Source organism: Lissotriton vulgaris, chromosome 9 (assembly GCF_964263255.1).
Source record: "Lissotriton vulgaris chromosome 9, aLisVul1.2, whole genome shotgun sequence".
In the NCBI taxonomy this organism is placed as follows: Eukaryota; Metazoa; Chordata; class Amphibia; order Caudata; family Salamandridae; genus Lissotriton; species Lissotriton vulgaris.
The window spans coordinates 809,272,737-809,289,342 of NC_141697.1; positions in this window are offsets into that span (position 1 = coordinate 809,272,737).

Below are 16,606 nucleotides of genomic sequence, written 5' to 3' on the forward strand. Positions count from 1 at the left end.
GTAATCCACTCAGCTATCCAAATCAAATACAGATCTGTGATCCGCACAGTATGCGTTCTTTGCAGCAGGTATATTAACCCTCTGCTCTCCTTGTTGGGGAGTCAAAACTGCCACTAGATAACACTCCATCTATCTCTCTAATCACAAGAGTTATCTTGATATTTTTATTATTGCTTGAAAGCTGGACAAACAAGGAACTCTGCAGCAGGTGCTTGTAAATTGTAAGGTATTGCTAAATTCTGCGCCCCTTCCCTCGGGTTAGCACCCCCCTCCCCAGGGCAGTGCCAGTTGCACTGCCCTAAAACTGGCACTGTATATATATATATATATATATATATATATATATATATATATATATATAGAGAGAGAGAGAAAGAGAGAGAGAGAGAGATTAGAGACAAAAAACAAACTGCTAACTCAGCCTCCTGTAAAAGAGCTATTTTCAGATGCCATTTATTAAATGATTCATGGTCTGACTCCTGCTGACAGGGAAAGCACATGTTCCACTGCCCCTGCAGCAGCATCCTCTAATTATTCGCCATGTACGTCTTCAACAGAGAACTATTTTGAATACAATGGAACCCTATTTTTACAACGCCATGGAACTTCTATGGACAGTGCATTTGGTCCTTCGGTAGCTGGATTGTATGTGAGTAACTTCAAGTCTCAATATGTCCTCCATAATTCTAATCCTTTTTCTGCCAAAATAATTTTCTGGAAACATTATATTGATGACATCCTAATGGTAGGAAGAAACAACTCAGGTCTAAATTTATTTATCGATTGGTTGAACCAGCGAGATGTATGTCTGAAATTTACGTTCACAGCAGATAAGCATAAGTTAGACTTCCTAGATATCACAATTTTTGTGGTGAATGGTAAAATACAAACAAGAACTTTCTATAAACCAACGGCAAAGAACAGTCTCCTTTCCTACAGGAGCTTTCATGCAAAACCATTAAGAGACAATCTACCTTATAGCCAATTTTTGAGGCTTAAAAGGAATTGCAGCAGAATCCAAGATTATAACAAGCAAGCCCAAGAGCTATGTCTAAAACTACAGAAAAGAGACTACCCCACTTCAATAATTCGGAGATGTCAAAAAAGAGTGAAATACCAACCAAGAGAATGCCTACTACAAACAACAATACGAGAACCAATAAAAGATTTGGTGACCTGTGTCACGACATTCAGTCCAGCGTCTTATTCAGTGAAGAAGATTGTGAACAAAAACTGGAGAATTCTTAGTAGTAGTAATACTTTATTCGATATTGACATATCATAAAAGTACATACATTCATATAAAAACAATTTGATTAAAAGTATACATTTTCATATAATAAGAGAATAAAACAATATTTACAATAAAAAGCTATTTAAAGGCAGAATTTCTAGTGCAGTAATAATGAGAAAAATATCTAAATTACTAGCAATATATATAAGGCTATACTTTATTAGCATTTAAAAACCTAATTCGAGTGAGCCAAGCACTTGACAAATATTTTGCCACTCCGCAGACAATAAGGGAAGATGTTGTATCTGTTGTAAAAATACGGAGGGCGACCCGGAAATCTCTAACCCCCAACTCCATACAGACTGGTTTCAACCACCTCAGTCTTGCCCTTTTATAAGCTTTACAACCAAACAGAAAGTGTGGTAAAGATTCTGACTTACAGGGGCAGCATGGACATGTACCGTTTAGGACCCTTGAACCTTTCCAGCGTTTTGTAAATTTATTAAGGGGTAAAGTCCCATACCTCATCTTTAAGAAAAGTGATCTATCTCTTGATATTCTGATGAGGTCTAGAAACGGTTCCAGCTTCCTGGTTGGGTTATGTTCCAGGAACTGCATGGTTAGGGGGCCCCAATTCGGATTCCTCCGTTCTTCTGCGTCTACCCATTCTCAGTAAATTTTCTTGACTACTAGCTTTGGGGGAGGGGACTGAGTAGTCCAGAATTCTGTCAAACCCAACTTCGTAACCAGTTGCCTTAGTTTATTTACCCACTGTATTTTACTCGCACTATTCAAGGTGATTAGTTTATCCAACACCAAAGCATAGTTTGCAAGCTCAGGGGTCCTCCTCAGGCGTACCCAAAACAACAAGGGGCGAAGATGAACTATATCTAAAATAGAGCGTTTGCCCATGTCCGAGAAAAGGGGTTTCAGCGGAGTTGAGGTAGGAAGGGATACTAAATCTCTTATGAATTTTTTCTCTGCTCTGACTAAATCTTGAACATTTTCACCACCCAAAAGTTCGGCACCATATGTTGCAGAGGGCAGCGCTCTTCCCTCATACACAGCGAGAGCCGGGGCAATAGGCCTGCTGACTGACAGTCACTGACTCCTCAGGATAGCACCTGAGACTCTCTTGAGATTTAAAAGCATCTTGGCCACGTGGGAATCCCACCTCATTTCGCTGTTTATTCCTATTCCCAGGTAGTCAAACTCCTCTACCACCTCAAGATATGACCCATTAAGGGAGATATTAATTTTCTTTGCCTTCTTGGTAGGGGGTAACACCATCAACTTTGTTTGATTAGTATTGATAGACAATCCACGTTTTGGCAGAACAGACTAAATCTGTCCAATAACTTTTGCCAACCAGATGGGGTTTTGGCCAACAGGAGGGTGTCATCTGCGAAGAGGAGTGTTGGTGTTTTCTCCCCTGCCAGGACCGGGGCATCAGCACTGTCCTCCCTCAAATAGTCCACCACCCCATTAACAAAGAGGGAGAACAGTGTCGGGGCCATCACACAGCCCTGGCGCACCCCCCTGTTCACAGATACCCTCCCAGTTAATTGGCCCTGGGTCCCCCATCTAATCCTGGCATAGGTATCCTCATGGAGTTTGACTATCAATTCCAGAAGATTGCGTGGAAACCTCATATCCTGAAGCACCCTCCAGAGATTAGCTCAGGGTACTAGATCAAAGGCACTTTTAAGGTCTATAAAGGCCAGGTAAAGATTCCCCTTCATAACGGTTACTGTCTTCCAGTAGATTGCCCAAAACCTAAATACTTAATCTATAGTGCCCACATTTTTACGAAAGCCTGCTTGGAAGTGGGAAAGTATATTCTCCTCCTCCAACCATCTATCCATCCGATTTACAATGACCCTGCCAACTACTTTCTACATGGCATCGATTAAACTAATCGGCCTGTAGTTGGAAGGGTCCTCCCTGTCACCTTTTTAAAATATGGTAACCACTTCTGCACCTTTCCACGAGTCGGGCACAGGGTGGCCACCAAGGATCAGATTCATAAGGGGAGCAATGAAAGCCGACCACACCTTCGGATCGTATAGATATAGGTCACCCGGTATCCCATCCGGGCCTGCTGCTTTTGAGGGGATTATATTCTTAATGGCAGCTAGAACTTCCTGGGGAGGGAAGAGCTCAAGAGCTATGGGTTCCTCGCTACCCGGGTTATTTTGCCCCCTGCAAAATGAGGCTACCTCATCTTCATCACAGTATAATTTTGAAAAATGCGTATGCCATTGCTGTTCGGTTATGTGGTTGGCGAGGGGCTCTACTCCACTTCTATCTAGAGTATGTATCAGGTTCCAGAATGAACTAAGGTTCTTAGCACTGGCAGCCAACTTTAGTTCCTGCCAGAATTCCTCTTCCCAGTCCCTCTTAGCATGTGTGATGCAAGTCTTATATTCCCTTCTAGCTATCCGCAATGCAGTTGTATCCTTCCTTCTAATAGCATCTGCTATGGCCCTTCTCCTCTGCCTGCACTGCGCTGTATACCATGGAGTTCTAGCTTTTACAGGGTTCTTCCTTTTTGAGCCCCCACTATCTTTTTTCATGAAGAAGGAACCAATTTTCTTTATTAGGGTGTTATAAGAATCTATAAGGCTGAAGTTTTGGTCACTGTAGGAATCCATGGCTTTAGAAGCAAATGCCCTTGCTTCCAGTTCCACCCAACCTTTAATACAAAGTAGACTATCTTCTTGACACAGCACCCTATTCCATTTAAGTCTACGATTGCCATCAGACGGGACTACTTCTTTTGTGGTCATTAAAAGAGCCTCAAGTGAGTCCTTCGCCCTCCCCCATTTTATTTCCATACAGAGAGGATTATGGTCACTGTCCTGTGACTGTGTGATTACCATATCCACTAATCTACTCCATGAGCTAATATCGAGCAGGATGTAATCAATACGGGACAGGCAGCTAAGTTTATTATAGGTCATAGCACCATTTGGGTCCGAAATTGTCCTGCCATTTAGGGCACGTAAATTATATTCTACAGTTAGGGCGTTTAATTGGATTTCTCTTGGTGTCCACTTTTTAATAGGGGCGAGAGTCAGGGGCGGGATTGACTTTTTACAGTCAACTTCATTTATGTCCATAATGTCTTCTACCGTTAAGGGTTCATATGTACAATTAAAATCTCCCCCTATGACAACACTGGACAGTGGAGAAATCCCTGTTAGTACCCCCTCAAGGAGAGCTATAGTGGGTGAAATTTGTCCTCCCGGGGACCCACGCGCATAGACATTAAACAGCTCAAAAGAGTTTATGGAATGCTGACCCTTTACAGAGATATACAAGATGTCCTGGGATGGCAGGGAATGGGGAGTGACCATCAGATTAAGTGCTACTTTAATCCAAATATGTAAGCCCCCTGAAGGTCGGCCTCTCCCTATCCTAGTAGCAGAAATACTCTCCCTACCACAGAGGTGTTGGTGGTAGGGAGAACCCAGTCTGCCTGGTCATCGGCATGGTGGCCATCCTGTTTAGGACCAACCCCCACCCCTTGCCAGGAGGCAAAAAATCTAGGGGTATGGTTTGATGCAGGTCTCACTTTCGGGCCCCAGATCAACCGTGTGGTTGGCGTATGCTTTGGGGTACTGAAAAGATTGAGGAAAGTCCTGGACCTACTGCCGTTGGAAGCTCGCCAAATCTTGGTACATGCTTTGGTAACCACCAGGATGGATTACGGGAACCTGCTTTACCTGGGGGTACCTGAGAAAAGCATGGCTCACCTCCAAGTGCTGCAAAATGCGGCAGCTCGTCTGATCCTTAGGCTGCCCAAAAGGGCGCCTTCGAAGGCAGCCCTGCTGAAGCTACACTGGCTTCCGGTGAGGCGCAGAGTTGAATATAAAGCCCTCTGTACGTGTCACCGTATCCTGAATGACAGGGCACCTCGACCACTGGGGAAACTGGTGGAAGTGTATAAACCCGCTCGAGCGCTCAGATCCGCCGGTGGGGGCCTGCTGAGGGTCCCCAGGGTGAAGAAAGCGCGCATGGGAGGCAGATCTTTCAGGTGCCTAGCGGCAAACTACTGGAATAAACTTCCAGTGGACTTGCGTCTGGAACCTGAAGAAGCGAGGTTTCGAACGAAATTAAAAACCTACCTTTATGCGAAATAACTGACTACTGAGCTTCTGTGCTCCCTGTTTGCTGCCTCTCCCACTTCCAGCGCGTGGACACGCCGGTGCGCGTAACTCAGCGCTTTACAAATGTCCCTATTATTATTATTATTATTATAAAGTAGGTGGAGAAACCACATTTGTATTGGGGGAAACACTCCAGGTTTCTTGGAACATACAGATATCGAACCTCTCTATAAATTCACTCCATTCTGGTTTTAACATATTTTTCTGGAGTCCCGCTATATTCCAAGAAATTAACTTGATAGTTTCAGTTTTTGGAGTAGCATTACTAGTGGTTAGGTCTGGGGATATACCTCCTACGCCTAAAATTGTGGACTTATCCATCGCGGGCGCTATCTTAGGGTTCCCATCCCTGCGGTCAATGATCACCCTGCCTTTATTACCCTGTCGTGTTTATATCTAGGTCCCTAATTCTATATTCCCGATTTATGCCCTTGTGAGGTTATAATCAATAATATCCTGATAAAGGCATAAGAATCAGATCCATATTCCGTAATAGCCCATGCAGTCCAAAGCACAGCACGGCTACTCCCATCGACTCCTAGAAAGCACAATGCGTTCTTTAAACAAACCAAGCCACCAGCAGCCCGGGAATTCCCGCCTGCTTTTGTTTTGATTTGAACAAGAACTCCTGAAGTCCAGAAAGAACTGTTAGTTCTTAGTGACATCTTATGTCCAACCTTACGTCAAACCCGGACCTTCCAGGTATAAAATACCAACAGTTGCCTTAAGCAAACACACAGTGGTTTGGAGCAGAGCTGCCATCTACTTGCCCGAGAGCCCAGCTGATGAGAGTGCCCACGGAAGCCGCCCCTCCTGTTTGACGCACTGAGAGAGACGCTGTCTTTTTCTCCAGCCGAGAAAATCCAGCTCCGGTGTTTCCAGCCAACCATTGCGGGTTGCAGGGATATCGAGTCCTGAGGAAAGAGATACCAGACCTCCCGCATTCTATTACCAAGGTACGGAGCTGAGTAAACCCTTAGGAGAATTCTTTATGCAGATTCTTGGTAAAACAATCCTAACCAACTTAACTTAAACTGCTACTTACTCCTCCCTTCCCACGTATTAGGCTTAGGTCAGGTACACCGGGGTAGGCTTAGTTAGAAGCACCAGTTGAGTATGTTAGTCAATGTATTTATGTATGTATACATTTTATCCATTTTAAAGTATCATATGGCTAAGAAACCATATCAATGCTTTTACAGTATTATTTCATAATACTACTTTTACTGTACGCACTTTACTTTACTTTAAGTATTGCAATTGTGGCAATTCATTTCTCTTGCATGAGAAAGAAGACTGCTCAATAAATAACACCTTTTTATTGAAAACGCCCATCTCTCTATTTCTCTTCACTCTGGTGAAACTAAGTATGCACTGCTGACTGAGTGAAATAGCTGTCTATTGTTGTCACACGACTCTAGAGATATACTCTTATTCTGAGGGAGCAAAGTTGTCATGTTTATGTGGTTGTCGGAAACTGAATCCCTTCTTGTCTGATCCAGGGGAGCTTGTCCCTCCCTATTCATTCAAGAAAGTTTCCAGTGACCTCTGAGCTAGCTGGCGCAAACCTAAATTAAGTTTAACATAGTCAGTAGAGACCTAGAGGACCTCAGTCCCACGCCTACACTACTGTTTATGTTATTCCAATGCGCGGAGCCTATTGGTAAAATAGGAACTACACTACATGGTGCCCAACGTGGGGCAAGGCGATAATCTAACGCAAGACAATAGAGTAACTCAGTCGTGCTTTTTCACACAGAACCCTTTTCCCGTAAAAACTCCAATAGACGTCTGGAGTGGGCGAAAGGTTAATATCCGCCGGAACTTAGTAGGATGAGAATCCTATGTATTAGTTCTTGGTTTGATCAACGTTGAAGGATACAGTGTTCCAAAATATTGTGCACCTAATCTTTGTTTCCTTGAAACTAGATCTGCAACAGAAAACTTTCAGTCAGTTAAATGGCAGAAAGTGATGAAGAGAGGGAGCGAGCAAGAATAGCAGCTCGACTCTTAGAGGAAGACTCAAGTCTCCAAGAAACGACCCGGATGCAATAATCATTGTGGTCAATGTAAGAAGAACTATAACTCTAAAACTTATAGAAAATGGACTGACAGCACGAGGTGGTACAGTCATATTCGTGATAGAGGCACATGAATATTGGCAGACAGAGGTATTCTATTCATGGATACATTTTCCAGCAGCACACGCTACGACAAAAGACTTCCACTATTACAAAATAGAGGAACCGCCGGATGAATATACTCCTTTTGAGGAGGTTGAAATCCCACTAAAATACCAAGAGCACCTGCTCCGGTTTAAAGGCACCCTAAAACATAATGATCACATCACCAGGCTTGGTCCACTAGGTAGACCAGAAGCAACGGGGCCGGTCCTATGCAACTATGCAACACACCCAGACTACGAAATAATGTCAAGCGAAGAACTCCTAGTTAAACTAAAAGAATTACCAAAGGCATATAGAGAATTAGTGCAAGTGGCAAGGGATGATATAAAGAATCTCCAGAAATTGAAGGAGACAGATATAGCAGACCAACCATCTGAACTTACCAGAATCATAGAAAAATCCTATGAAGAGCTAGGAAGAGATAGTTTGGGTGGGAAACCGGTAAAACTCCAACTAACTGAAAATCCTGAAAAAATATTTATTAAAAATAATTTAAAAACTCCAAAAAAGAGTTGGGAAGGTAATAAACAAACCATTACCAGGGAAAAACGTTCCCAGTCCAGAGGAATGTCTCCTCAACGTAGAGAGAGATCTCCAGGCCGAGAAGACAAGTCTCCCCAAAGGGAACCCTCTGAAAAAATATACAACCTTAGAGAAAGGGATAAAATAAGAAAACCAGACAGATATCAAGATGTTGATACACGTCCCTCTCGATCAATCACAATCAATCAATCACAGCATTTGTAGAGCACGCTACTCACCCGGAAGGGTCTCAAGGTGCTGGGGGAGAGGGGTATGTTACTGCTCGAACAGCCAGGTCTTGAGCTGCTTCCTGAAGGAGAGATGGTCTTGGGTTGGCCCAAGGTGGGTGGGGAGGGAGTTCCAAGTCTTGGCTGCCAGGTAGGAGAAGGATCTTCCTCCGGCGGTGGCTCTGCGGATGCGTGGTACGGTGGCGAGGGCGTGGCTGGTCGATCGTAGCTGGCGGGTGGGCGTGTAGAAGGTCATGCGGTCGTTGAGGTACTTGGGGCCCAGGTCATGGAGAGCCTTGTGTGCATGGGTGAGGAGTCTGAACGTGATTCTCTTGCTGACGGGGAGCCAGTGCAGGTCTCTCAGGTGTCCGGTGATGTGGCTTTGTCGGGGGATGTACAGGATGCGTCGTGCGGAGGCGTTCTGGATGCGTTGGAGTCTTTTTTGAAGTTTGGCTGTGGTTCCGGCGTAGAGGGTGTTCCCGTAGTCCAGTCGGCTGGTGACGAGTGCCTGGGTCACGGTCTTCCTGGTTTCTGTGGGGATCCATCTGAAGATCTTGCGGAGCATGCGCAGGGTGTTGAAGCATGATGAGGAAACGGCGTGGACTTGTTTAGTCATCGAGAGGGAGGAGTCCAGGATGAAGCCCAGGTTGCGTGCGTGGTCCGTTGGCTTGGGAGTGGTGCCCAGGGCAGGGGGCCACCAGGAGTCATCCCAGGCGGAGGGTGATGATCCCAGGATGAGGACTTCTGTCTTGTCTGAGTTCAGTTTCAGGCGGCTGTTCTTCATCCAGTCGGCGACGTCTTTCATCCCTTCGTGTAGGCTGGCTCTGGCGGTGGCGGGGTCGTTGGTGAGGGAGACGATCAGTTGGGTGTCATCGGCATAGGAGATGATATTGAGGTTGTGTTGGCGTGCGATGGCTGCGAGGGGGCTCATGTAGACGTTGAAGAGGGTTGGGCTGATTGAAGATCCTTGTGGTACACCGCAGATGACTTCGGTGGCCTCGGATCTGAATGGGGGGAGGCGGACTCTCTGGGTTCTTCCGGTGAGGAACGAGATGATCCACTCCAGGGCTTTCTCTTGGATTCCGATGTTGCTGAGGCGCTGCACTAGGGTGCGGTGGCAGACAGTGTTGAACGGCGCAGAGAGGTCCAGGAGGATGAGGGCCGCTGTTTCCCCGTTGTCGATCAGGGCTCGGATGTCGTCGGTGGCTGCAATCAGGGCGGTCTCGGTGCTGTAGTTGGCCCGAAACCCAGACTGCGAGGGGTCGAGGGATCAGTTTGTCTCGAGGAAGGCGGCGAGCTGTCTGTTGACGGTCTTCTCGATGACTTTGGCAGGAAAAGGAAGGAGCGAGATGGAACGGTAGTTCTTGAGGTCGGTGGGGTCCGCCGTTGGTTTCTTCAGGAGGGCGATAAGCTCGGCCTGCTTCCAGCTCTCCGGGAAGGTGGCGGTGTGGAAGGAGGTGTTGATGATGTCCCGGAGATGGGGTGCGATGATGGCGTCGGCTTTGCTGAAGACGTGGTGTGGGCAGGGGTCGGTTGGTGATCCGATCCTTCTCACTCAATCTTTCTCGATCTTCCTCACAGAAATCGGAAAGAAGAGGAAGGTCAGAACACAGAGAAGTGCACGTCAAAGACAAGGAACCTGCTCATCAAAGTAAAAAATTACAATTTCCCAGAAAGAAGGTAGCAAGTATTAAGATTAAACATGCCGAGAATTCTGAGGACGCATCTGAAAAACGAGAGTGGGCACAGACAATGCTAGACAGCGCAGCAGAAGTGAGCATAGCTCGCAAGATCCTGATGAATCTTCTGGAGACAGTGGACACGAATTAGTACATTCAGGTGGAAACTGCAGACACACGAGTTAGTGTGCCCCATAAACTATATGAAATAACATTATGTATAGAGGGAGATAAAACTAGAAAAATAAAAGGTCTCTTTTGGGAAAACTCTCAAAAGGCTATGACATTCTGTTAGCTGAGAAAGACTGGCCACCAGAGTTTGTCAGGGAATGCCCTCATGGCGAAGAAATGATTATGCCTGCCTTCTCGAATCACATCCTGATTCATAAAAAATGCACATTGGCAAGAAAATGGGCAGTAGCCCAAGCTCCTGCTTTGTACAAAAATCATGTAGGATGGGAGGAGGACTCACCTCAACACAAGATCCAGTTAGAAAATCAGCCCACTGCACAAAGGCAGTATCCAGTTAAGCAAGAAGCTAAAAAACAAGTCAGGGAGATCTTAGATCAACTTGAATACAAAGGGGTGATCGAAACATGCACCTCTCAAATGAACAATCCTTTGTTTCCTGTCTCCAAGCCAGACGATTCATATCGTCTAGTTTTGGACTACAGTCACCTTAACTCCTGTTGTAAAACATTTGCAGTACAAAACTCACATAGTGCAGCACTAATGAATAACATTGTGCGCAAAAAATATAAAACGACATTAGACATCTCTAATGGATTCTTCTGTCAAAACATTGCACCTGAAAGCAGGTATTTGACCGCTTTTTCAATATTTGGATTGCAAAAACAATTTTTCAGACTCCCACAGGGATTCAAGAATAGCCCAGGATTATTCTCAGCAAGAGTAACAGAGTTACTACAAATATATGATGATGAAGCATTATCATATGTCGATGACATCTATCTCACAGATGATGACCTGGAGACTCACTTAAAAAGGGTGAACACCATTATACTTGGATTCGCTTCAGAGGGTTACAAATTCAACTTTAAAAAGTCACGAATTGCCCATCTAACTGTCCTATTTTTAGGATATGAATTATCAAGTGAAGGCAAAAGCCTGGCAGACAATTTCTTAGAGAAATGTGCTGTACTCCAAGCACCAAAAACGCTGAAGAATTTACAATCATTACTAGGTTTCCTGAATTTCGGAAGAACATATATTCTAAATTATGCTGAGAGGGTTAACCCTCTCTATGAATTAATAAGACCAGATTTCAAACAAACCAATTGGACTCAGAAACACACAGAGATTTTGAGATCATTGCAAACAGACATGTTAACTAAAACAAAATTGCAAACACGTGAAAATACACGCAATCTTGTAATCCGAGTCATCCCAGGAAGATGCAGATTCACATACCTGACCTCTAATGAGGGAGAAACGGTACCTATAGCTGACAAATCTCATTTGTACACTCAAGCTGAAATGAAATTCAGCCCTACAGAAAAAATTCTAAATGCGGTTCAAACTGCTGTAGCAAAAGAAAGAGCCCTGGCCCAAGGCAGAAGGATAACTGTTTTTACATCAGAACCAGCCCTTGAGGCATTAACAAGTCCATGTAATCTGATTAAAGTGGCCTTAGATCCAAAATGGATAGAATGGGAAAATTCCTTTGCTACAGAAGACGTGAAATACTATTTTGACCCTAAACGTAATAAACTAGACGATCTAGTATATGAACGCGAATATCCTCTGCCAGCTGAAATTCTGCCTCTAGAAAAATATACCTGCGTAATCTATATGGACAGATTTGCACAACACTATGATGTAGAAAATAAATCCGATGATGCTGCGTGCGCGATTGTTAAAGGTCACTGGCGCTCTGGTAAATTCAAACCAATGATTACCAAAACTGAATCACTCAGGAAATGTCCAGCTCAGCGAGCTGAAATAAGAACTTTAAAGATGGCGCTTGAAAATGCCGATCGCGAATTCCCCACACTAATAGTGTGCGATTTGTATTTCTGCGTCAAATCCTATAACAGTGACATTCAGACATGGATCAAAAACGGTAACAAAGATGACACAGGTGCTACAATAAAGCATTAAAGGCTTTGGGAACAGGTACTTCTTTTACAGACAGAACTACGGATGACTCACGTGAGACACGCATTGAGTCATCAACGTGATGGCGTTCGCGTTGCAGGGAATTCATTGGCTAACACAGCCACAACGGAAGCGGTTCAACCGGCTTCCGTAGCCACTGAACAATGTTCAGAAAAACACATAGATGGGGAAACCATGCTGGCGGTAAAAGCCTCATTAAAAGGCGATTATGCAGCATTACCCCTCAACTATCCACTCAGTAATACATACATAATTGATGCAAACTCCGTTCCGTTTGCTTGAATCCCTGGAATCCTTGGAATAGGGTAATTCCAAACACGAACCGGAGAATCTTCTTACTACAAGAAGCACATATGGGGTTGGGTCTGAGGCACCAAGAGATCCTGAAATCTCTGATGGAACTATAATCGGAGTACTGGTGGCCGGGAATAAGCGTAGATATCTACTATTTTGCAAAAAATTGCAAGGACTGCAACAGAGATCGCAGTTGTGAACCGGACCATCCTGTAGCCCAGATACCACTATTAGATAGCATCAGACTATCTATAGCGCAGAAATCCAGTCGGAGAAATGCATCCCCATAATAATTAAGACTAAATTAACTTACAAATGTAGACCCCAGCGCTCGGCTGACGCCAGAACTGTTATAAAAGATTTGCGAGTCTTTATCGGCACATATGCACTTGGCATGCTACATTCTGATCAGGGTCCTGCGTTTAGCTCTCAAACTTACAAAGAGGCCATGAACAGTATGGGCATCGCATTGCGGTACTCTTCTCCCTTCCATCCTGAGGGAAATGCGGTTGTGGAAAGAAAAAAACGGGACATAAAGCAATCTATAACGGCTAGGGTATTAGGTTCGGGTGATGGGTGGGTCAAACATTTAACAAGTGTCCAACGTAGTCTGAACAATCTGCCAAGAAACTCTCTAAAAGGTCTCACTCCATACGAACTATTGTTCGAAACTACAATGCATATTCAGGACTTTGATAGTCACACTTCAGTGGTAGAAGAAAAAAACTTTGATATCAAAGATCGTTTGGCTGTTTTACGGGATTTAAATGAAACAAGAGTTTCCTGGTGAGGTTATAATCAATAATATCCTGATAAAGACATTAGAATCAGATCCATATTCAGTAATAGCCCATGCAGTCCAAAGCACAGAACGGCTACTCCCATAGACTCCTAGAAAGCACAACGCGTTCTTTAAACAAACCAAGCCTCCAGAGGAACGGGAAATCCCCCCTGCTTTTGTTTTGATTTGAACAAGAACTCCTGAAGTCCAGAAAGAACTGTTAGTTCTTAGCGACATCTTATGTCTAGCCTTACGTCGAACCCGGCACCTTCCAGGAATAAAATACCAACAGTTGCCTTAAGCAACCACACAGTGGCTTGGAGCAGAGCGGCCATCTACTTGCCCGAGAGCCCAGCTGATGCGAGTGCCCACGGAAGCCGCCCCTCCTGATTGACGCACTGAGAGAGACGCTGTCTTTTTCTCCAGCCGAGAAAATCCAGCTCCGGTGTTTCCAGCCTACCCTGCGGGTTGCGGGGATATCGAGTCCTGAGGAAAGAGATACCAGACCTCCCACATTCTATTACCAAGGTACGGAGCTGACAAAACCCTTAGGAGAATTCTTGATGCAGATTCTTGGTAAGACAATCCTAACCAACTTAACTTAAACTGCTACTTACTCCTCCCTTCCCACATATTAGGCTTAGGTCAGGTACACCGGGGTAGGCTTAGTTAGAAGCACCAGTTGAGTACGTTAGTCAATGTATTTATGTATGCATATATTTTATCCATTTTAAAGTATCATATGGCTAAGAAACCATATCAATGCTTTTAGAGTATTATTTCATAATATTACTTTTACTGTACGCACTTTACTTTACTTTAAGTATTGCAATTGTGGCAATTCATTTCTCTTGCATGAGAAAGAAGACTGCTCAATAAATAACACCTTTTTATTGAAAACGCCCGTCTCTCTATTTCTCTGCACTCTGGTGAAACTAAGTATGCACTGCTGACTGAGTGAAATAGCTGTCTATTGTTTTCACACGACTCTAGAGATATACTCTTATTCTGAGGGAGCAAAGTTGTCATGTTTATGCGGTTGTCGGAAACTGAATCCCTTCTTGTCTGATCCAGGGGAGCTTGTCCCTCCCTATTCATTCAAGAAAGTTTCCAGTGACCTCTGAGCTAGCTGGCGCAAACCTAAATTAAGTTTAACATAGTCAGTAGAGACCTAGATGACCTCAGTCCTACGTCTCCACTGCTGTTTATGTTATTCCAATGCGCAGAGCCTATTGGGAAAATAGGAACTACACTACAACCCATTGTTTGTCGGTCATCAATTTCTACACTCCCCAACCCCATAGAGTGTGGTGGGACACCAATGTCCATATTAATGGGAAGACTAGATTTATCACAATGGTTATGAGTAGGGATTACCCCCAGGGCCTGGCTACAAAGTCAATCAACTCCTGTATGGGCATCGCATTGCGGTACTCTTCTCCCTTCCATCCTGAGGGAAATGCGGTTGTGGAAAGAAAAAAACGGGACATAAAGTAATCTATAACGGCGAGGGTATTAGGTTCGGGTGATAGGTGGGTCAAACATTTAACAAGTGTCCAACGTAGTCTTAACAATCTGCCAAGAAACTCTCTAAAAGGTCTCACTCCATACGAACTATTGTTCGGAACTAGAATGCATATTCAGGACCTTGATAGTCACACTTCAGTGGTAGAAGAAAAAACCTTTGATATCAAAGATCGTTTGGCTGTTTTACAGGATTTAAATGAAACAAGAGTTTCCTGGTGAGGTTATAATCAATAATATCCTGATAAAGGCATAAGAATCAGATCCATATTCAGTAATAGCCCATGCAGTCCAAAGCACAGCACGGCTACTCCCATAGACTCCTAGAAAGCACAACGCGTTCTTTAAACAAACCAAGCCTCCAGCAGTCCGGGAAATACCCCCTGCTTTTGTTTTGATTTGAACAAGAACTCCTGAAGTCCAGAAAGAACTGTTAGTTCTTAGTGACGTCTTATGTCCAACCTTACGTCGAACCCGGCACCTTCCAGGTATAAAATACCAACAGTTGCCTTAAGCAAACACACGGTGGTTTGGAGCAGAGCGGCCATCTACTTGCCCGAGAGCCCAGCTGATGCGAGTGCCCACGGAAGCCGCCCCTCCTGTTTGACACACTGAGAGAGACGCTGTCTTTTTCTCCAGCCGAGAAAATCCAGCTCCGGTGTTTCCAGCCTACCCTTGCGGGTTGCGGGGATATCGAGTCCTGAGGAAAGAGATACCAGACCTCCCACATTCTATTACCAAGGTACGGAGCTGACAAAACCCTTAGGAGAATTCTTGATGCAGATTCTTGGTAAAACAATTCTAACCAACTTAACTTAAACTGCTACTTACTCCTGCCTTCCCACGTATTTGGCTTAGGTCTGGTACACCGGGGTAGGCTTAGTTAGAAGCACCAGTTGAGTACGTTAGTCAATGTATTTATGTATGTATATATTTTATCCATTTTAAAGTATCATATGGTTAAGAAACCATATCAATGCTTTTACAGTATTATTTCATAATACTACTTTTACTGTATGCACTTTACTTTTCTTTAAGTATTGCAATTGTGGCAATTCATTTCTCTTGCATGAGAAAGAAGACTGCTCAATAAATAACACATTTTTATTGAAAATGCCCATCTCTCTATTTCTCTGCACTCTGGTGAAACTAAGTATGCACTGCTGACTGAGTGAAATAGCTGTCTATTGTTTTCACACAACTCTAGAGATATACTCTTATTCTGAGGGAGCAAAGTTGTCATGTTTATGCGGTTGTCGGAAACTGAATCCCTTCTTGTCTGAGCCAGGGTAGCTTGTCCCTACCTATTTATTCAAGAAAGTTTTCAGTGACCTCTGAGCTAGCTGGCGCAAACCTAAATTAAGATTAACATAGTCAGTAGAGACCTAGATTACCTCAGTCCTACGTCTACACTGCTGTTTATGTTATTCCAATGCGTAGAGCCTATTGGGAAAATAGGAACTACACTACAACCCATTGTTTGTCGGTCATCAATTTCTAGACTCCCCAACCCCATAGAGTGTGGTGGGACACCAATGTCCATATTAATGTGAAGACTAGATTTATCACAATGGTTATGAGTAGGGATTACCCCCAGGGCCTGGCTACAAAGTCAATCAACTCCTTCCATTCCCGCAAACATGGAGTAGTGATTAAACGTGGGGATATTGAACCAGAGCTGGTTTTGATTAAAGGCACTTGCCCTAGGAGGGCGATGTGGTCTCTCCACTAGGGACTACGGGTAAAAGTAAGTTAGATCCTGAGTTGCAATGCCTTCCCCCTCTCTACCGTCAAACCATTCCCCGATGTATTTGGGCGCTCTATGGTCCTTAAAATTTATAATAATCA